Here is a 6000-nt window from a genome sequence, read left to right on the forward strand (position 1 = left end):
CGACTTCCATAATTCAGTGGGAGAAATTGGCTTTAGCTTTCTCTGCTAGTATTTTTAACCTTGGGAGGAATTGGGTCAGTGAGAGGTCAGTTTTTGTATGAACTCAACATGAGAAGAAATATCTCTCTCACCCTGAATTTGCTTCATTGCTGGAAAATGTGTAAAGTTCTCTCGGAGATCCACTTTGAAAATCTCCAACTTCCGCTGGAAAGACTGGACAGCTGCTACCAAATCACACACAGTTGTTCTTGCCCTGCAGTTTTAAGTTGAGGTCATTAAGTTGTGAGGTTATGTCAACTAAGAAGGCCATAACATATTTTTTTCTTTCAGCTTCCAAAAAAATGAGCAAACTGTGTGGCCTTATGATTCTTCTGTTGTTCCAGGAACATTTTTATTTCATTTCGAAAGGCCCAAACGTGTGCTAGAACTCTGCCTTTGCTCAACCATCTCACATTGCAGTGCAGCAGTAGGTCATTTGAAATTGCATCAACTTCCGTCAGGAATTCTCGAAGGAGGCGATGTTTATGTGATGACGATGCCCTGAGAAAGTTGATAAGTTTCATCACAGTATTCATAACCTCTTCATACTCTTCTGAAAGAGCAGAACAGACTGGTGGACAATGCAGTGATATCATGGAGGGGGCTCCATCGGTGGTGATGGACACAACATCTTTCATACTGATACCTCTCTGTGTTAACATTTCTTTTATAGCTAAGTATATGTCTTCCCCCCTGGTGTGTGTTGTAAGTGCTGTGATGCCTAAAATGTCCTCACAGAAATCGTTCCTCTCTGCGTGGTAAAAATCTGACATATACCAAAAGTTGAGCATTGTCACTAATATCAGTTGATTCATCTGTGACTGAACATCCTCTCCTAATATGTCTGTGCTTCTTGTGGCTGTTGTGGCTGAGAGGGGGATTTGTGGGATTTTTTCTGTCAGTTCACGTCTTTCTTTTCCATCCAGAAGTGTTTCGGACACAGCACAACACTCTTTAACGATGCTCCCATCTGTAAAGGGCTTTTTTATGTTGTCCCAAAATCCACTGTATTCTCAGCGAACACTCGTATGTCCGCTGTTGTGCGGAGAGGGGACGAGAGAGGACCCGCGTAGATCGCTCACACTGGGCTCTGAGCTCGTTTATGTCCCGCGTCCTTACCTCGGACTGCTGCGGGCACGAGTCTTCAAAGTGTCTGTGTTTGGTTTAATAATGGCGTTTTTAAATTGCCGCTTTTGACAACCGCAACAGACTCGGAGCAAATGAGACGCACCGCAGGAAGAACATACACGTATTTGTCTGTCCACTCTGCTCGCAAGACTCGGTTTTAAACGTCAACTTTCCCTAACTTCTGATAACGCCATACTCCGCCTTCATCTCCGTCTGCGTGCTTCTCTCTACCTAGCAACCCGGCTGCACAGTATATACGATAACAACACATAGGACCCAAGCGGCTCCACTGGGCTGGCGTCATTATGCCTGATTAAAAGTCTCTTAAAAGTCAAACAAGGCCGCCGATGTATTTACACTTTTTTTTTTTTTTTTAAATAGAGAGTCACGGTCCGGATGGGAAACCTCTCGCGGTCCGGATTTGGACCGGAGTCCGCCAGTTGGTGACCCCCTGCTCTAGTTGCTTGTTGGGTTTTACAGTAGAAGCTGTAGCAGGATTTGGTTCAGACGTGCACTGAATGTTCAGAGTGAGAGCGAACTCTAAAGTGGTCCGTGCTCATGTGCCCCCCCACCCCGGCACGGAGGGAGAAGGAAGTGTTGCAGTAGAACTCGTCCCCGCGCTCTGAGGAGGACTAGCGCGACGATTATCGGGAGGAATGCGTGTGTTTTCGACGCCTCTGCTCGGTGATGATTGGCTCAGCGCAACTGGCTCGGCCCGGTTTGAGCCTGTTGTGCGTCTCGGCGACGTTGCAGTGCGCCAAGCGGATGGGATGAAGAAACCCCGAAGAAAGTCAGAATAAGGAGCTGCGCAAAGGTGGGAGGGGGTCTGGATAGAAAAATAAAAAAAACATTATTATTTTTAATTTGTAGTAATGGTAGTTGTAATAATTAGTAACCAAACTATTGCTCACCAGTATTTATAATTAGGTCAGATATTCATGACCACATTAATGAAAAACATGACAAACGTCTGTAAGTGTAACGCCCTAATTTTCTAGGAAAAAAAACGCTAATAACAATATTAGTAATAATTATAATCATCTATAATGAAGACAACTGCAGTACAAACATGTAGGACAAGTTTTATTTCGATTATTTGCCTAAATATGATGATATGTCATGGCACTGTTGATTTAAAGCAGGGGTCGTCAACTAAAATTGCAAGAGGTCCAGACATCAACCCTCCTCCCCTTCTGGAGTCCGGATAATTAGAGACATACAAATATGGGCTCTGACTAAATCAGCTTAATTAACATTTTTATTGCACAAGGTTGCTTTTGTAACAATACAAAATCAAACACAAACTGGCAAAAATACAATGCGTATTCTGGACAAACATGAAACAAAGTGCAATAAACATTTTGTCTTGGAATTTGCATATAGGCCTACATTCCTTTTAACCATAAAGATGTAACTTCCTCAAAGACAGACATATAAAGTGCTTTAAGTTGAACTGAGCTTAACAACCACTTAAAGATTGAAGCAAAATCTTCTTAGAAAAAGGAACAAGAAATAATTTTCGTAGTTTCATTCACATGTAGCCTATTGTCTGTAGGCCGACTTCCATAATTCAGTGGGAGAAATTGGCTTTAGCTTTTTCTGCTAGTATTTGAACCTCGGGAGGAATTGGGTCAGTGACAGGTCAAACAGGTGTGTAAATGTAAAAGAAGGTCATTCTTGAACGGTATTTGGTCTTAAAAAGGTTAAGTGGAGAAGTTGCTGTTAGGATTTGCCTTTGCGTTGACGTTTGGTATTATTCATACTGATGAAAAGTTAAGTGATTTACGTTCAGCCTCAACAGAATCAAGCAAAACAGGGATTTAGAACGATAACAGTGGTGCATTGAAGACATTGTATTGTTGGACATTCTTATTAACACAGAGATTAACATGTAACTGCAGACTATCTTTGCTTTTTTTTTAAGACTGTGTTTATCCTTTTTCACCATATTCTCGAAATGTAACACATGGAAGAACATAATATACAGACTAACTTCACTTATTTGTCAGTAACCTAAAATGACTGCAACTATAAACTCATTATCCAAGATTGCACAATAGTAATTAAATTAAAAACCTGTGGCACACAGTTTGGAAGTTTGTTTAGGAAACATTTTCAGTCAAGATCAACTGTGTCTCTGCTTTGCCTCAGTGTATTTAATGTCACATGTTTTAATTATCAAAATACAACAGGGTGGAGAGGAGTGCGTGTGAATAAAGAGAAACACAAAGTACAAATACATGTGAAGGTGAGGCAAGTAAGAGGGCCCTGGTACAAAGAAGAAAAACACAGGCCACAAAGAAAAACAACATCTCACCAAATCCTACATCTTAGGTAAGATATTCACATGTCGCATAAAAAGTTACAGAAGTCTTCTCTTTAATTGGTTAATTCACCCACGCATCATTTTTCTCCTGTTTGTCTGGGTCCAGGTCACATTAATCCAATAATATCTAAATACATCAGGAGTTACCGATAGGAAGTTTTGAAGAAGTTATATAACAAATCATTCTAGGTCATCAGGGTTACTTTCGTACTCTGGTATGGTGAAGCCAGGCAGGGCAAGTTGGTGTTGGATTTCACATGGCGAACCTGCAGAGATCCCCAAGGAACAATACAGAACTGGACGTTGATGTCTTACTGGGCCCCTGTTTTCTGTTTAAAAGGCTGGAGGAGACTGTTTGTGTTCCAGAAATATAAGAAACATTGAGATGAGAGATTCAAGAAGATATTTCCAACAGATGTGCTTTATCTGAGAGATGAGATAAAATAAGATGTACCTTTATCGACCCTCAGGAAATTCACAATCCACACAGCAACACGAAGAAGTAGCAGCGCAGTGGGAAAATGTAGTAATAATAAAAATAGAAATACTATAAACATATGAGACAGTTTTTTTTATTTGCAATATAAAGACAGAGATCAAAGCTGGGTAAGTTGTGCAACTTTTCCTTTTCTTTGTAATATTCAATAAATACAATCTGTGGTGTGTTTTAAAAGGCTTCTGAAAACTTTTTATAATACTTAATGTCTGCCTTAAGTTATTAAGTTATTCAGTGTTATAATCATAAAAACTATGATGTATTAATGTTTTGTGTCAGCCCAATAATTTTCTGTCTTATTTCTATGTGTGGAATACCTGTACTCCAGGCTTTGAAACAGTTCCCATAATGCTTTGTGGAATACAATGCTGTCAGTTGTGTGATTTTAGCCTATGGTCATTTAAGTAAGCACCACAGAACTGTGCCGAATCAGCTGTTAGACAACCCTGTTTACAATGCACCACTGGATTTACATAAACTACCACTGGATGACTGTGATACTGACAAAACTTTATTAACGTGATGATTATCAGGGAGGTTCAGGAGTTTTTCAGCAGCTTTTCTTCTGAGTGGATTTACAGAGGGAGATTATGACGCCTCAGCATCTTAATGTGTTAAATGTCTGAATCAGATTTGACTTAGTCATCCTTGCTTGCGAGGCTGATCGCACGCTCTCTTATTGACAGGAACTGGGAGGGAAGAGACCGAGGGAAGTGGGTCATTCCCATAATTTCGCCTCATTATCACATGGAAGTGTTTTCCTGCCACTGGAGGAAAGAGTCTTACCACGAGCTATTGGGACTGAGAACAGAAGAGAGGAGCATAGACTGTGTATACAAAGATATTAAGAGTCATAGACTGTGTATATAATGATATAAAGAGGCATAGACTATCTATAAAGAGGCATAGACTGTGTATATAATGATATAAAGAGGTAAAGACGATCTATAAAGAGGCATAGACTGTGTTTATAAAGATATAACGAGGCATAGACTGTGTATATAAAGATATAACAAGGCATAGGCTGTATATATTAAGATATATAGAGCCATATATTGTGTATATAAAGATATAAAGAGGCATAGACTGTGTATATAAAGATATAAAGAGGCATATATTGTGCATATACAGATCTAAAGAGGCATATATTGTGCATATCAAGATATAAAGAGGCATACATTTTATTTATAAAGATATAAAGAGGCATACATTTTATTTATAAAGATATAAAGAGGCATAAATTGTGCATATAAAGATATAAAGAGGCATATATTGTAAATATGCAGATATAAAGAGGCATAAATTGTATTTATAAAGATATAAAGGGGCATATATTGTGCATATAAAGATATAAAGAGGCATAAATTGTATTTATAACGATATAAAGAGGCATAAATTGTAAATATGCAGATATAAAGAGGCATAAATTGTATTTATAAAGATATAAAGGGGCATATATTGTGCATATAAAGATATAAAGAGGCATAAATTGTATTTATAACGATATAAAGAGGCATAAATTGTAAATATGCAGATATAAAGAGGCATAAATTGTATTTATAAAGATATAAAGGGGCATATATTGTGCATATAAAGATATAAAGAGGCATAAATTGTATTTATAACGATATAAAGAGGCAGGGACATGTCTGGTGTGTGATCCCGGCTCTTTCCTCCATTTCCTGCCTCCCCAGCATGGAGACAGCACTGTCGGTTTTCACTAAACCTGCCCGCACCGTCTGGTCTGAACCGGTTCGGAAAGTGCGCGGTCTCGTGCGCACTGCAGACTATGCCGCCGCCGTGCACCGACGTTCACGCACCCCTCCGCGCGCCCTCCTCCGCCAGGCCCCGCCCCCGTTCTCCCCGGTTTCCACGCTCCCCATTGGCCAGCGGGGCCGCGGCTCGCCCACGCCTTCCACGTCGCTGTGTGGACGACGGCGGCTTTTGCGCGACGCCATTGGCTCGCGCGCCTCCGAACATTTTATTGTGGGAGCAGGCCCCGCCTCGCCGC

This window comes from Hippoglossus hippoglossus, chromosome 7, assembly GCF_009819705.1.
Source record: "Hippoglossus hippoglossus isolate fHipHip1 chromosome 7, fHipHip1.pri, whole genome shotgun sequence".
Taxonomy (NCBI): Eukaryota; Metazoa; Chordata; class Actinopteri; order Pleuronectiformes; family Pleuronectidae; genus Hippoglossus; species Hippoglossus hippoglossus.